Source organism: Chrysemys picta, chromosome 20 (genome assembly GCF_011386835.1).
Source record: "Chrysemys picta bellii isolate R12L10 chromosome 20, ASM1138683v2, whole genome shotgun sequence".
Taxonomy (NCBI): Eukaryota; Metazoa; Chordata; order Testudines; family Emydidae; genus Chrysemys; species Chrysemys picta.
Window position 1 is genome coordinate 11,785,139 of NC_088810.1, and position 13,169 is coordinate 11,798,307.

Sequence of the window (13,169 nt, forward strand, 5' to 3'; positions counted from 1 at the left end):
CTGGGAATGGGCGACAGGGGATGGATCACTTGATGATTACCGGTTCTGTCCATTCCTGCTGGGGCACCTGGCATTGGCCACTGTTGGAAGACAGGATACTGGGCTAGATGGACCTTTGGTCTGACCCAGTATGGCCATTCTTATGTTCTTATCTGTCTTGCAATGTTTTGATGCACAAATCCTCAGCCTGGAAAAAAAAATTCAACCAGCATTTTCTGGCTCAGTTTTGTGTTTTTATACAATCAAACTTTTCACTAATAAATAGGGAGCATTGCGTCCTGGAAAATGATTAAGTCCCAGCTGTTCCTTTGCTCAGCAATTATCAGAAGAAAAGGCAGAAGCAATAGTGTAGAGTTGACCCAATGCTGAATGGATAAAATCAGTCTGGGTAGCTCCATTCTGGGTCACAGCCATTCAAACAAAGCACCATATCCCACATACCACACTCCAACCAGCTGGCACTGAGTGCACATTCATGTCATAATGGGCCATGCTTTTCAGAAGGGTTCATGATATTGACAACAGCCTGATATCTGCTCCCAGATCTGGGAGGGGAGTTGGGTCTAGTGGGTCAGAGCAGGGGGAACTGGGAGTCAGGACTCCTGGGTTATATCTCTAGCTGTGGAAGAGGAGTGGGGTGTAGTGGTTAGCACTGAGACCTGGGAATCAGGACTCCTGGCTTCTATTCTCAATTCTGCCGTTAGAAACATCTCCAGAGCAGGATTTAACTGTCACCTGAGATCAGGGCCCTATTGTGCCAGATGCTGCACAAACACAAGAGACAGTCCCTGCCTCAGTTGAGATCAGGTCCCTGTTGTACCAGGTACTGACCAGACACATGAGAGGCAGTCCCTGCCCCCAAAAGCTCACAATATAGATAGACAAAGGAGGCAGGAAGTGGGACAAAGAGGGGGAGAGGCCTGCCCAAGGTCCCACAGTACATCAATGGCAAAGCCAGGAACAGAATCCAGGAGCCCTTCCCCCCAGCGCAGTGTCATTGCCACTAGGTCTCACTGACACTCAGTGGCAAAAGAGATTTGCCAAAAGATGAATGCAAATCAATTTCAACCAAGGCCCGATGATTCCCAACAGGCTGCTCCTCATGGTTCTACACAGTCCTAGTGCTTAATATCCTGAGTGATGGGGCTTTCACCCCACTCGGGAGCTGATTTCCCAGCTACCCAGAGCCCTCTTTGCTGGGGAATGGCCCTTGGGTCCCAGCATGACATTCTTCTCACCGTCGTCTTCATGGTAATGAGGTGTTGGGCACTCTGAGAATGAATGTTAGTCAATAGGGTTGGCAGAATGGCCATACAATAGATAGATAGATAGATACGGATACATCTTGCACCCAGCACTCATGGCTGCCCCCATGTGGCAGCTGGCAGTACTTCAGCACAGGCTTTCCAGAAGGATCCATCCCACCATTCCCGCCTACCGAGTCTCTGAGCAGCCAATGAGCAGGAGGCACCACCCACCCTGAAAGGGGCTGGAGATGAACTATTGCTGGAGGGTGCCAAGTGGGCATGTCCCTTGCGCCATTGGCTGGACCCCCATATGCGGATAGTACAAAAGCCTGACAATCCAGATGAGGTTTCAACCAGATGGCCCTGACGAGGTAAGTCCAGTCACGTGGTTAGAGCATGGGGGTGCTGGGTGCCAGGGCTCCTGGGTTCTATCTCCAACCCTGGGAGGGGAGAGGGGCCTAGTGGTTAGAGCAGGGAGGGGCTGGGGGTTAGGACTCCTGGGCTCTGGGAGGGGAGTGGGGTCTAGTGGTTAGAGTGGAGGCTGTCAGTCTCTTTCTAGTCCTTTCTTTTCCAGTTCCCATTTTTTATTGTCCTTGTTTGTTGCAGAAATGGGGCCCATCCGGACGCTACTGCTCTGGGCCTGGCTCGCTCTCCTCTGCGGTGAGTTGAACTGTGGGCTAGATGCTGTATACAGGATGGGGCTTCATGCTGTACGCAGGGGGGCATATGCTATGTGTCTGGGGGGGAGGGCCTGTGTATATGGGGTTATGCCATGTTCTGGTGGTAAGGATCTACCAAATTCATGGCCATGAAAAATGTCATGGACTGTGAAATCTGGTCTCCTCCATGAAATCTGTCTATTTTAGGGGGTTCGCAGTATTGCCACCCTTACTTCTGTGCTGCCTTCAGAGCTGGGCAGCTGGAGAGCAGTGGCTGCTGGCCGGGCACCCAGTTCTGAAGGCAGTGCTGCTGTCAGCAGCAGCGCAGAAGTGAGGGTGGCATGATATGGGGGTGTTGTCAGGGCTGGCCTTACGGGTGGATGATGTGGGCAGCCACCCAGGGCACCATGGATGGGGAGGGCACTGTGGTCACCCCCCCACGCACACACACATACACTGCCAGCCCAAGGCTCCTTTAACCCCTGAGTGATGGGGCCAGAGCCAGTGAGGGGCAGGGCTGGGGGAACCCCAGCCAGGGGCTCCTACTGGGCTGCAGCTGCTAGTCCCGGCTGGGCTGAGGAGGGATTGGACTTCCTCTTCCCCTGCACAGGCCACGCCGGGGCCACCTCCGGGAACCTCCCCTGGCTGCAGGAAGCGCCGTGGTTGTTGCTGGCGGCCGTATAGAAGTAAGGGGTGGCAATTCCATAGCATGCCACTCTCACTTCTGCGCTGCTGCTGGCAGTGGTGCTGCCTTCAGAGCTGGGCTCCCAGCCAGCAGCTGCCGCTTTCCCACTGCCCAGCTCTGAAGGCAGCGCCAGGGTGGCAATACTGCAACCTCCCTCCAATAGCCTTGCGACCTTTTGGATCAGGACCCCCATGGTTACAACACCGAGACATTTCAGTTTTAAATATCTGAAACTGTGACTGCAAAATTTACCAAAATGGAATGTGAATTTGTTAGGGCCCCTAGCTGGGGGGGATGTGTTGTATACAGGGGGGGAGGGGATCAGGTGCTGTGTACCTGCAGTGGGGGGAGGATCTATGCACATGGCGGAGGACATGCCGTGTGCTTGGGGGAATGTGCTGAATACAGGAGGGGTCAGGTGTTGTATACCTGGTGGGAGGATCTGTGTACATGGGGGGGACATGCTGTGTGCTTGGGGGATGTGCTGTATACGAGAGGGGGAGAAGGTGCTATATATGGGGGGATGCTCCCCACTCTCACAATTCATTAGAATAAGTTACCAGGCACCATTGTACCTGGGGTCCCCACCCCTTCCTCCTGCACTGGCTAAAGGACCCCCTCACCTGCCATGACACAGCTCCCCTCTACCCCCTACCTCTCTCCCCAGCATGCCCCCCAACTAGGACACCCTTCCTTCCCGCTCAGCCTCCCTCCTGCCCCCTCAGTCTCCCTCCTGCCCCCCAGATTTATCTGCTTCCCCCCTCAGGCTCCCTCCTGCTCCTATCCCACTCTGCCTCCCTTCTGCCCCCACATCCCCCTGCTCCTCAGCCTCCCTCTTGCCCCCCATATTCCCCTCAGCCTCGCTCCTGTCCCCACATACCCCTGCCCCCCCTCAGCCTCGCTCCTGTCCCCACATACCCCTGCCCCCCTCAGCCTTGCTCCTGTCCCCATATCTCCCTGCTCCCCACTCAGCTTCCCTCCTGCCTCCCACATCCCCCTGTTCCCCCTCAGCCTCCCTCCCGCCTCCCACAACCCCCTGCTCCCCCTCCCAGCCTGCCTCCCGCCTCCCACATCCCCCTGCCTCCCACATCCCCCCCTTCCCCCTCAGCCTCGCTCCTGTCCCCATATCCCCCTGCTCCCCCCTCAGCTTCCCTCCTGCCTCCCACATCCCCCTGTTCCCCCTCAGCCTCCCTCCTGCCTCCCACAACCCCCTGCTCCCCTTCCCAGCCTGCCTCCCGCCTCCCACATCCCCCTGCCTCCCACATCCCCCTTCCCCCTCAGCCTCGCTCCTGTCCCCATATCCCCCTGCTCCCCCTCAGCCTCCCTCCTGCCCCCACATCCCCCTGCTCTCCCTCAGCCTCCCTCCTGCCCCCACATCCCCCTGCTCCCTCCCAGCCTCCCTCCTTCCCCCCACATTCCCATTCCCCCCTCAGCTGCCCTCCTGCCCCATCCCATTCCACCTCCCTTCAGGCCCCCATCCCTCTGCTCCCCCTCAGCCTCCCTCCCACCCCCACACTCTCCTGATCCCCCTCAGCCTCCCTCTGGCCCCCCACACGCACCTGCTCCCCCCTCAGCCTCTTTCCAGCCCCCCGCTCTCCCACACTCCCCTGCTCCCCCCTCAGCCTCCCTCTTACTCTCACATCCCCCTGCTCCTCCCACAGCCTCCCACAACCCCCTGCTCCCCTCCCAGCCTCCCTCCTGCCTCCCACATCCCCCTGCCCCCTCAGTCTCCCTCCTGCCCCCTAAAGACAGGAAACAAAGGGTAGGAATAAATTGTCAGTTTTCAGTATGGAGAGAGGCAAATAGTGGTGGCTCCTTCCAGTGGTCTGTGGTGGGACCAGTACTGTTCAACATATTCATAAATGAACTGGAAAAAGGAGTAAACAGTGAGGTGGCCAAGTCTGAAGATGATACAAAATTACTCAAGACAGTTGAGTCCAAAGCAGACTGTGAAGAGTTACAAAGGGATCTCACAAAACTGGGTGACTGGGCAACAAAATGGCAGATGAAATTCAATGTTGTTAAATGCACAGTAATGCATATTGGAAAACATAATCCCAATTCTACATATAAAATGATGGGGTCTAAATTAGCTGTTACTGCTCAAGAAAGATCTTGGAGTCACTGTGGATAGTTCTCTGAAAACATCCACTCAATGTGTAGCAGCAGTCAAAAGAATTAGCAGCACGTTAGAAAAAAAGGACAGTAAATATCATAATGCCACTATATAAATCCATGGTGCGCCCACACCTGGAATTCTCTGTGCAGTTCTGGTCGCCCCATCTCTGAAAAGACATATTAGAAATAGAATTGGAAAAAGTACAGAGAAGGGCAGCAGAAATTATGAGGGGTTTGGAACAGCTTCCACATGAAGAGAGATTAATAAATCTGGGACTTTTCAGCTTGGAAAAGAGACTACTAAGGGGAGGGGGAGAATATGATTGAGGTCTATAAAAATCACAAATGGTGTAGAGAAAGTAAATCAGGAAGTGTTATTTATTTACCTCTTCATGTAACACAAGAACCTGGGTCACCTGATTAAATTACTAGCAGCAGGTTTAAAACAAACAAACGGAAGTATTTCTTCACACAATGCACAATTGGTTGAGGGGGGAGCAGGGGTATGTGGGGGCAGGAGGGAAGCTGAGCGGAGAACAGGTGGAATTCATTGCCAGGGATGTTGTGGAGGGTATAAAGTATAACTGGGTTCAAAAAGGAATGTGCTAAGGTCTGTCGATGGCTATTAGCCAGAAGAGTCAGGGATGCAACACCGTGCTTCAGCTGTCACTTGCCTTGGACTGCCAGAAGCTAGGTGTGGAGGGCAGGCTGGATCACTCGATGATTGCCTGTTCTGTTCATTCCCTCTGAAGCATCTGGCACTGGCCACTGTCAGGATGCTGAGCTAGATGGGCCATGGGTCTGACCCAATATGGCCATCCTTATCTCCTCCCCCCTCCCCTGCCCCCAGCACATCCTCCTGCCTTCCCTCAGCCTCCCTTTTGCCCTCCATCGCCTCTGGATCTCAATAGGGTGCCACACCGGTAAAAACATAGCCCATCTGCTGTCAAAGAGAGTGACTCCAGTTTAGGATCATATGGAGCAGTGGTTCTCAACCAGGGGTACATGTAGCCCTGGGGGTATGCAGAGGTCTTCCAGGGGGACACATCAACTCATCTAGATACCTGCCTAATTTTACAACAGACTACATAAAAAGCACTAGCGAAGTCAGTACAAACTAAAGTTTCATACAGACACGGACTTGTTTATACTGCTCTATATACTATACATTGAAATGGAAGTACAATATTTATATTCCCAATGGTTTATTTTATAATTAGGGCTGTCAAGTGATTAAAAAAATTAATTGTGATTAATGACATGATTAATCACGCTGTTAATGATAGAACATCATTTAAATATTTTTGGATGTTTTCTACATAAGCAAATATATTGATTTCAAAATTACAACACAGAATACAAAGTGTACCATGCTCATTTTATATTTATTTTTATTACAAATATTTGCACTGTTAAAAAAACAAGAAATAGTATTTTTCAATTCATCTAATACAAGTAGTGTAGTGCAATCTCTTTGCCATGAAAGTTGACCTTACAAATGTAGAATTATGTACAAAAAAATAAAACAATGTAAAACTTTAGAGCCTACAGGTCCACTCAGTCCTACTTCAGCCAGTCGCTCAGACAAACAAGTTTGTTTATATTTACAGGAGATAATGCTGCCTGCTTTTTGTTTCAATGTCATCTGAAAGTGAGAACAGGCGTTCACATGGCACTGTTGTAGCCAGCATTGCAAGGTATTCATGTGCCAGATACGTAAAGTTACATATGTCCCTTCATGCTTCAACCACCATTCCAGGGGACACGCGTCCATGCTGCTGATGGGTTCTGCTTGACAACGATCCAAAGCAGTGTGGACCAACGCATGTTCATTTTCATCATCTGAGTCAGATGCCACCAGCAGAAGGTTGATTATATTTTTTTTGGTGGTTCAGGTTCTGTAGTTTTCCCACATCAGAGTGTTGCTCTTTTAAGACTTCTGAAAGCATGCTCCACACCTTGTCCCTCTCAGATTTTGGAAGGCACTTCCGATTCTTAAACCTTGGGTCGAGTGCTGTAGCTATCTTTAGAAAACTCATATTAATACCTTCTGCGTTTTGTCAAATCTGCAGTTAAAGTGTTCTTGAAACAAACATGTGCTGAGTCATCATCCAAGCCTGCTAGAACATGAAATATGCAGAATGCGGGTAAAACAGAGCAGGGGACATACAATTCTCCACCAAGGAGTTCAGTCACAAATTTCATTAACGCATGTTTTTTTAATGAGCATCATCAGCATGGAAGCATGTGGGCAGCGAGTTATATGGGCCCGTGGTGCCCGTGCTCCAGCAAATTCAGGTCATGGGAGCCCAGCTCCACCAATGTTCGGGGCCAGGTTTCTCCCTCGGCCCTGCCTGCTGCCCCGCATGCCTTCCCTGGAGTGTCCCAGGGCAGTGGGCAGCTGCCCTGCTGCTCCATGCTGCATTCCCTCGCCGGCCGCTACCTACAAAAGGGAGTGGTGCCGGCGGCAGGCTGAGGTGGTGGAGGCACAGCCGCCACCTGCGGAGGGGAGGAGGCACGCACATGATGGCAGCCTTCCCACCCCTTCCCCGGCATCCACCATAGGGGAGATGGCAGGGCTTCCTGGACCTGAGCGGGTCCGGCATCTAGTAGTATGTAGTGCTGGTGCCGGGTGAGTGTGCTGCCGGGGTGGGGGAGGGGAGAGAAAGAGGGCTCGGGGGACTGTGGAGTCCTCTCTGGGACAGCCTGCCTGCACCCCAAATTCCTCATTCCCAGCCCTGCCCCACCCCAGAGCCCACACACACAGATCCCAACCCTCTGCCCTAGCCCTAAGCCCCCTCCTGCACCATGAACCCCTCATCCCTAGCCCCACCCTGCACCCCTCACCCCCATACCCCAACCCTCTGCCCCCCCAAACCCCTCACCCCCAGCCAGAGCCCTCATCCCCCACACCCCAACCCTTTGCCTTAGCCCTAAATCCCCTCGCACAACCCAGAGCCCTCACCCCCAGCCACACCCCCACATTGGTCAATATAGGGAAACTGTTAAATGCTTGCTGTTTCCAGTCCATTTTTACATTTTAAAAATATATATATCTGCTTACAAGGTGGGGGGAGGAGGGGCACGTGGGACTTTAACCCGTTCTGGGCACCACCAAAAATTATACAAACCTGCCACCCCTGGAAGCATATCCTCTGGAATGGTGGTAGAAGCATGAAGGGGCATACGAATGTTTAGTATATCTGGCGCATAAATACCTTGCAACACCAGCTACAAAAGTGCCATGCGAACACTTGTTCTCACTTTCAAGTGACATTGTAAATAAGAGGTGAGCAACATTATCTCCCTGAAACGGGGGCGAGACTCACCCCTGCGGTGCCTCCTGTCGGTCGTCCTGGGAATTAGCTCTTTTGACCCAGAGCACCCGCTGCAGGCTGGTGCCTCGCTGCCGCTGCCCTCGTGTCCCTCCCAGACCCAGTGCCCCTTGTCCTCAGGCACTGCCCCCTGGCAGTACACCCACTCTCTGGGTCTCCCCACCCAGGGGAACCCCCACCCATTATCAGGCTACTGCCAGTCACCATCTAGCCCCCGTTCACTGGAGCAGACTGCAGTGTACAAGCCACTCATCATAGGCAAGGGGGATTTGGACCGGCTGCGTCTGCCTACCCTGGGCTGCACCCTAGTACCTTTCTGGCCTTTAACAAGGCCGCACCCTGGGGCTTTTCCGGTCGGGAGCGCCCCAGCTCTATTCCCCAGCCCTGCCCCACTCAGGTACCCTGTTCAGCTTCCCAGCAGCCAGGCCCTTCTCTCTCTAGAGACAGAGAGAGACTGACTCTGCTCCTGGCCCACTGCCCTCTTATAAGGGCCCTCTGAGCCCTGATTGGGGCGTGGCCACAGCTGAGCCTGCTTCCCCAATCAGCCTGGGAACTGCTTGCTCCCAGCCACAGCCCTCTCCTGGGCTGTTTTAAGCCCTTTGAGGCCAGAGCAGGTGACCACCCTGCTACACACACACCTCAAAAGCCCACCCATGGGGGAAGGGGGGCCTCTTGGCCTGGGCTTCCCAAAGTTAGCCCTCCAGGGCCGCCCCTCCAGTCCCGCACGCTTCCTCTCCGAGGCCTCCCAGCCTCGGGCCATCTCCCAGGCCTGCGCCTTGGCCTTCCGACAGGCCAGCTCCGCCGCTTCGAGCTGCACCCTCAGGCCAGGGTCCCCCAGGCCAGGGTCCCCCAGGCCCTCTTCCTTCAGGGTCTGGGTCCATTTCATCTCTTGTTCCTGGACCGACACTGGAGAGGCTGAGGGAACTGGGATTGTTTAGTCTCCAGAAGAGAAGAATGAGGGGGGATTTGATAGCAGCCTTCAACTACCTGAAGGGGGGTTCCAAAGAGGATGGAGCTCGGCTGTTCTCAGTGGTGGTGATGATAGAACAAGGAGCAATGGTCTCAAGTTGCAGTGGGGGAGGTCCAGGTTGGATATTAGGAAACACTATTTCACTAGGAGGGTGGTGAAGCACTGGAATGCGTTACCTAGGAAGGTGGTGGAGTCTCCTTCCTTGGAGGTTTTTAAGGCCCGGCTTGACAAAGCCCTGGCTGGGATGATTTAGTTGGTGTTGGTCCTGCTCTGAGCAGGGAGTTGGACTAGATGACCTCCTGAGGTCCCTTCCAACCCTGATATTCTATGATTCTATGACCACTTGGGCCCCAGCCTCATGCTGGGCCCACTCAGTCTGGGTTTCTGGACTGGCGACCTGCCCAGTGACGGTCTGGGTCCCGACCTCCTTCGGGGTCCCCTCCATCCCGGTTACCGCCTTCTCCAGCTTTGGCCCTTCCGGGCCCACTGGCACCTCCTTTGGCTGCCTCTCAGTTCCCCTGAGGGGGCAGTGCCTCCAAATATGGCCCGGTATCCAGCAGCTCCAGTAGATGCCCCGCCTCTGTGCTGCCTGGGGCTTCTCGTGGTCCATTTGGGGTTCCATCCTTTTGCCAGGACTGACGTGGACCTTTAGTGTCGGGCTTGGGCATGTCCACTGCATGTGGCCCTGTCGCCAACAGGTCAGCAGCCGCCCAGGTTCCCTCACCCAGCGGACTGTCCTAGGGACCTGTCCCTGTCCCTGCTTGGGCTGCAGCGCCCTGCCTCCACCCCAATAGGGACAGTCCCATCTTAAATGCCCATGCCTGGCACAGGTGTAACACATCTTCCATTCCGCACCAGGCCTCCTGGCCCTGGAGCTGGGCTCCTCTCCCAGCCCTCAGCAGTTCCTCCTGAACTCCCTCCGGAGGAGCTTTATCAGGGCCCGCTGTTCCTCCGCCAGCTGGGCCATCTGTCCATGGAGGGCCCACTGCACCTCCCACAGTCCATTCTGGGTCTCCCAGCCCCCCTGCAGGTCATCAGCCCCTTTCCACCAGGGCGCTGACCTCAGGGCCCACCCAGGGACTCCTCATAGAAAACCCCAGTGTATCCAGGATCCATCATCCCCTGTTCCTTTAAGTCCTCGGGCAATAGTCCCACCATCCTTCCCATGCCCCTTGTATCGGGGGCAGATCGCACCCACATTCTGCACCATTGTGTAACAGGGGCGAGACTCACCCCTTCGGCGCCTCCTGTCGATCGTCCTGGGAATTAGCTCTTTTGACCCGGAGCGTCCTCTGCAGGCTGGTGCCTCGCTGCCGCTGGCCACCCCGTGTCCCTCCCGGACCCAGTGCCCCTTGTCCTTGGGTGCTGCCCCCAGCAGTACACCCACTCTCTGGATCTCCCCACCCAGGGTAACCCCCACCTACTACCCCACCTCACCTCAGTCTTGGGCTACTGCCAGTGACCATCTAGCCTCCATTCACTGGGGCAGACTGCAGTGTACAAGGCACTCACCATAGGCAAGGGGGGTTTGGACCGGCTGCTTCTGCCTACCCTGTGCTGCACCCTTGCACCCTAGTACCTTTCTAGCCTTTAACAAGGCCGCACCCTCGGGCTTCTCTGGGCAGGAGCTCCCCAGCTCCCTTGCTCTATTCCCCAGCCCTGCCCCACTCAGGTACCCTATTCAGCTTCCCAGCAGCCAGGCCCTTCTCCCTCTAGAGACAGAGAGAGACGGACTCTGCTCCTGGCCCACTGCCCTCTTATAAGGGCCCTCTGAGCCCTGATTGGGGCGTGGCCACAGCTGAGCCTGCTTCCCCAATCAGCCTGGGAACTGCTTGCTCCCAGCCACAGCCCTCTCCTGGGCTGTTTTAAGCCCTTTGAGGCTGGAGTGAGTGACCACCCCGCTACACTCCCATAAATGTAAACAAACTTGTTTGTCTTACCGATTGGCTGAACAAGAAGAAGGACTGAGTGGATTTATAGGCTCTAACGTTTTACACTGTTTTGGTTTTAAGTGCATTTATGTAACAAAAAATTCTACATTTGTAAGTTGCACTTTCATGATAAACAGATCGCACTACAGTACTTGTATGAGGTGAATTGAAAAATACTATTTCTTTTATTTATCACTTTTACAGTGCAAATATTTGGAATCACAAATAATATAAAGTGAGCAGCGTACACTTAGATTCTGTGTTGTAATTGAAATCAATATACAGTCAAAGCTGTGTTATCTGGCACTTTACCAACTGGAAAGCTCTAGAAACCGGCATTTCTGATATCCATTAAAAGTCTGGTTGTCGCGGGGCTCCCTACCTGCTCTGCGTGGCTCCCCAGAAGTGGTGACATGTCCCTGTTGCTCCTGGGAGGAGGAACGGCCACGGGTGCTCCGTGCGCTGCCCCCACCCCGAGCACTGTCTCCGCAGCTCCCATTGGCCAGGAAGCCACACCACCTAGGAGCAGCAGGACATGTCGCCCAAGGTGAGCACCACCCAGATCTGGCACCCTGAAACCCCTCCCACACCCAACCCCGTACCCTGAGCCCCCTCCTGCACCCAAACTCCCTCCCAGAGCCCACGCCCCGCACCCCCTCCCACGCCCCAGCCCCCTCCTGCACCCAAACTCCATCCCTCTTAGTTAACCGGAATTTTTGACTTACCGGCACCCCCCATTCCCCCAACATGCCGAATAACAAAGCTTTTACTGTATTTGAAAATGTAGAACATCCAAAAATATTTAATATATTTCAATTGGTATTCTGTTGTTTAGCGGTGCAATTAAAACTGCAATGAATCATGATTAATTTTTGAGTTAATCACCTGAGTTAACTGTGATTAATCGACAGCTCTATTTATAATTATATGGTAAAAAGGAGAAAGGAAGCAATTTTTCAGTATTAGTGTGTCTGTGACAGTTTTGTATTTTTATGTCTGCAAGTAGTTTTCAAGTGAGGTGAAACTTGAAAGACAAATCAGACTCCTGAAAGGGGTACAGTAGACTGGAAAGGTTGAGAGCCACTGATATAGAGAATCCTGGAGCCATAGAGTTGAAGGCCACAGGGGGGTACAAGATCAACTGGCCTCACCACCTGTACATCACAGTCCCCCAACATCCCCCAGCACCCCCACGCTCAACCCAATCACCAAAATGAGACCGCAGTTACACCTCACAGGAGACAAGACTATGATGTGCCACAGGCAGAGAACAGGAGGGACCAAGGTCCACCAATAGCAGGGCAATGATTAAGTGAGAAATATGCAGATAACCTGGCAAGCGACCCGCCCCCAACACTGTAGAGGAAGGTGAAAAATCCCCCCAGATCCCTGCCAATCTGAGCCTTCTTTAGCCCACCTATGGTGATCAGCCAGACCCTGAGCATGTGGGTGAGAACCAGCCAGCCAAACACCCGAGGAGAGAATGCTGTGTGCCACTGCAGAGCACTGGCCCATGCGGCCCGGTGTCATAGAATCATAGAATCATAGAATATCAGAGTTGGAAGGGACCTCAAGAGGTCATCTAGTCCAACCCCCTGCTCAAAGCAGGACCAATTCCCAGCTAAATCATCCCAGCCAGGGCTTTGTCAAGCCGGGCCTTAAAAACCTCCAAGGAAGGAGACTCCACCACCTCCCTAGGTAACACATTCCAGTGTTTCACCACCCTCCTAGTGAAATAGTTTTTCCTGATATCCAACCTGGACCTCCCCCACTGCAACTTGAGACCATTGCTCCTTGTTCTGTCATCTGCCACCACTGAGAACAGCCGAGCTCCATCCTCTTTGGAACCCCCCTTCAGGTAGTTGAAGGCTGCTATCAAATCCCCCCTCATTCTTCTTTTCTGGAGACTAAACAATCCCAGTTCCCTCAGCCTCTCCTCATAAGTCATGTGCTCCAGACCCCTAATCATTTTTGTTGCCCTCCGCTGGACTCTTTCCAATTTTTCCACATCCTTCTTGTAGTGTGGGGCCCAAAACTGGACACAGTATTCCAGATGAGGCCTCACCAATGTCGAATAAAGGGGAACGATCACGTCCCTCGATCTGCTGGCAATGCCCCTACTTATACAGCCCAAAATGCCGTTAGCCTTCTTGGCAACAAGAGCACACTGTTGACTCATATCCAGCTTCTCGTCCACTGTGACCCCTAGGTCCTTTTCTGCAGA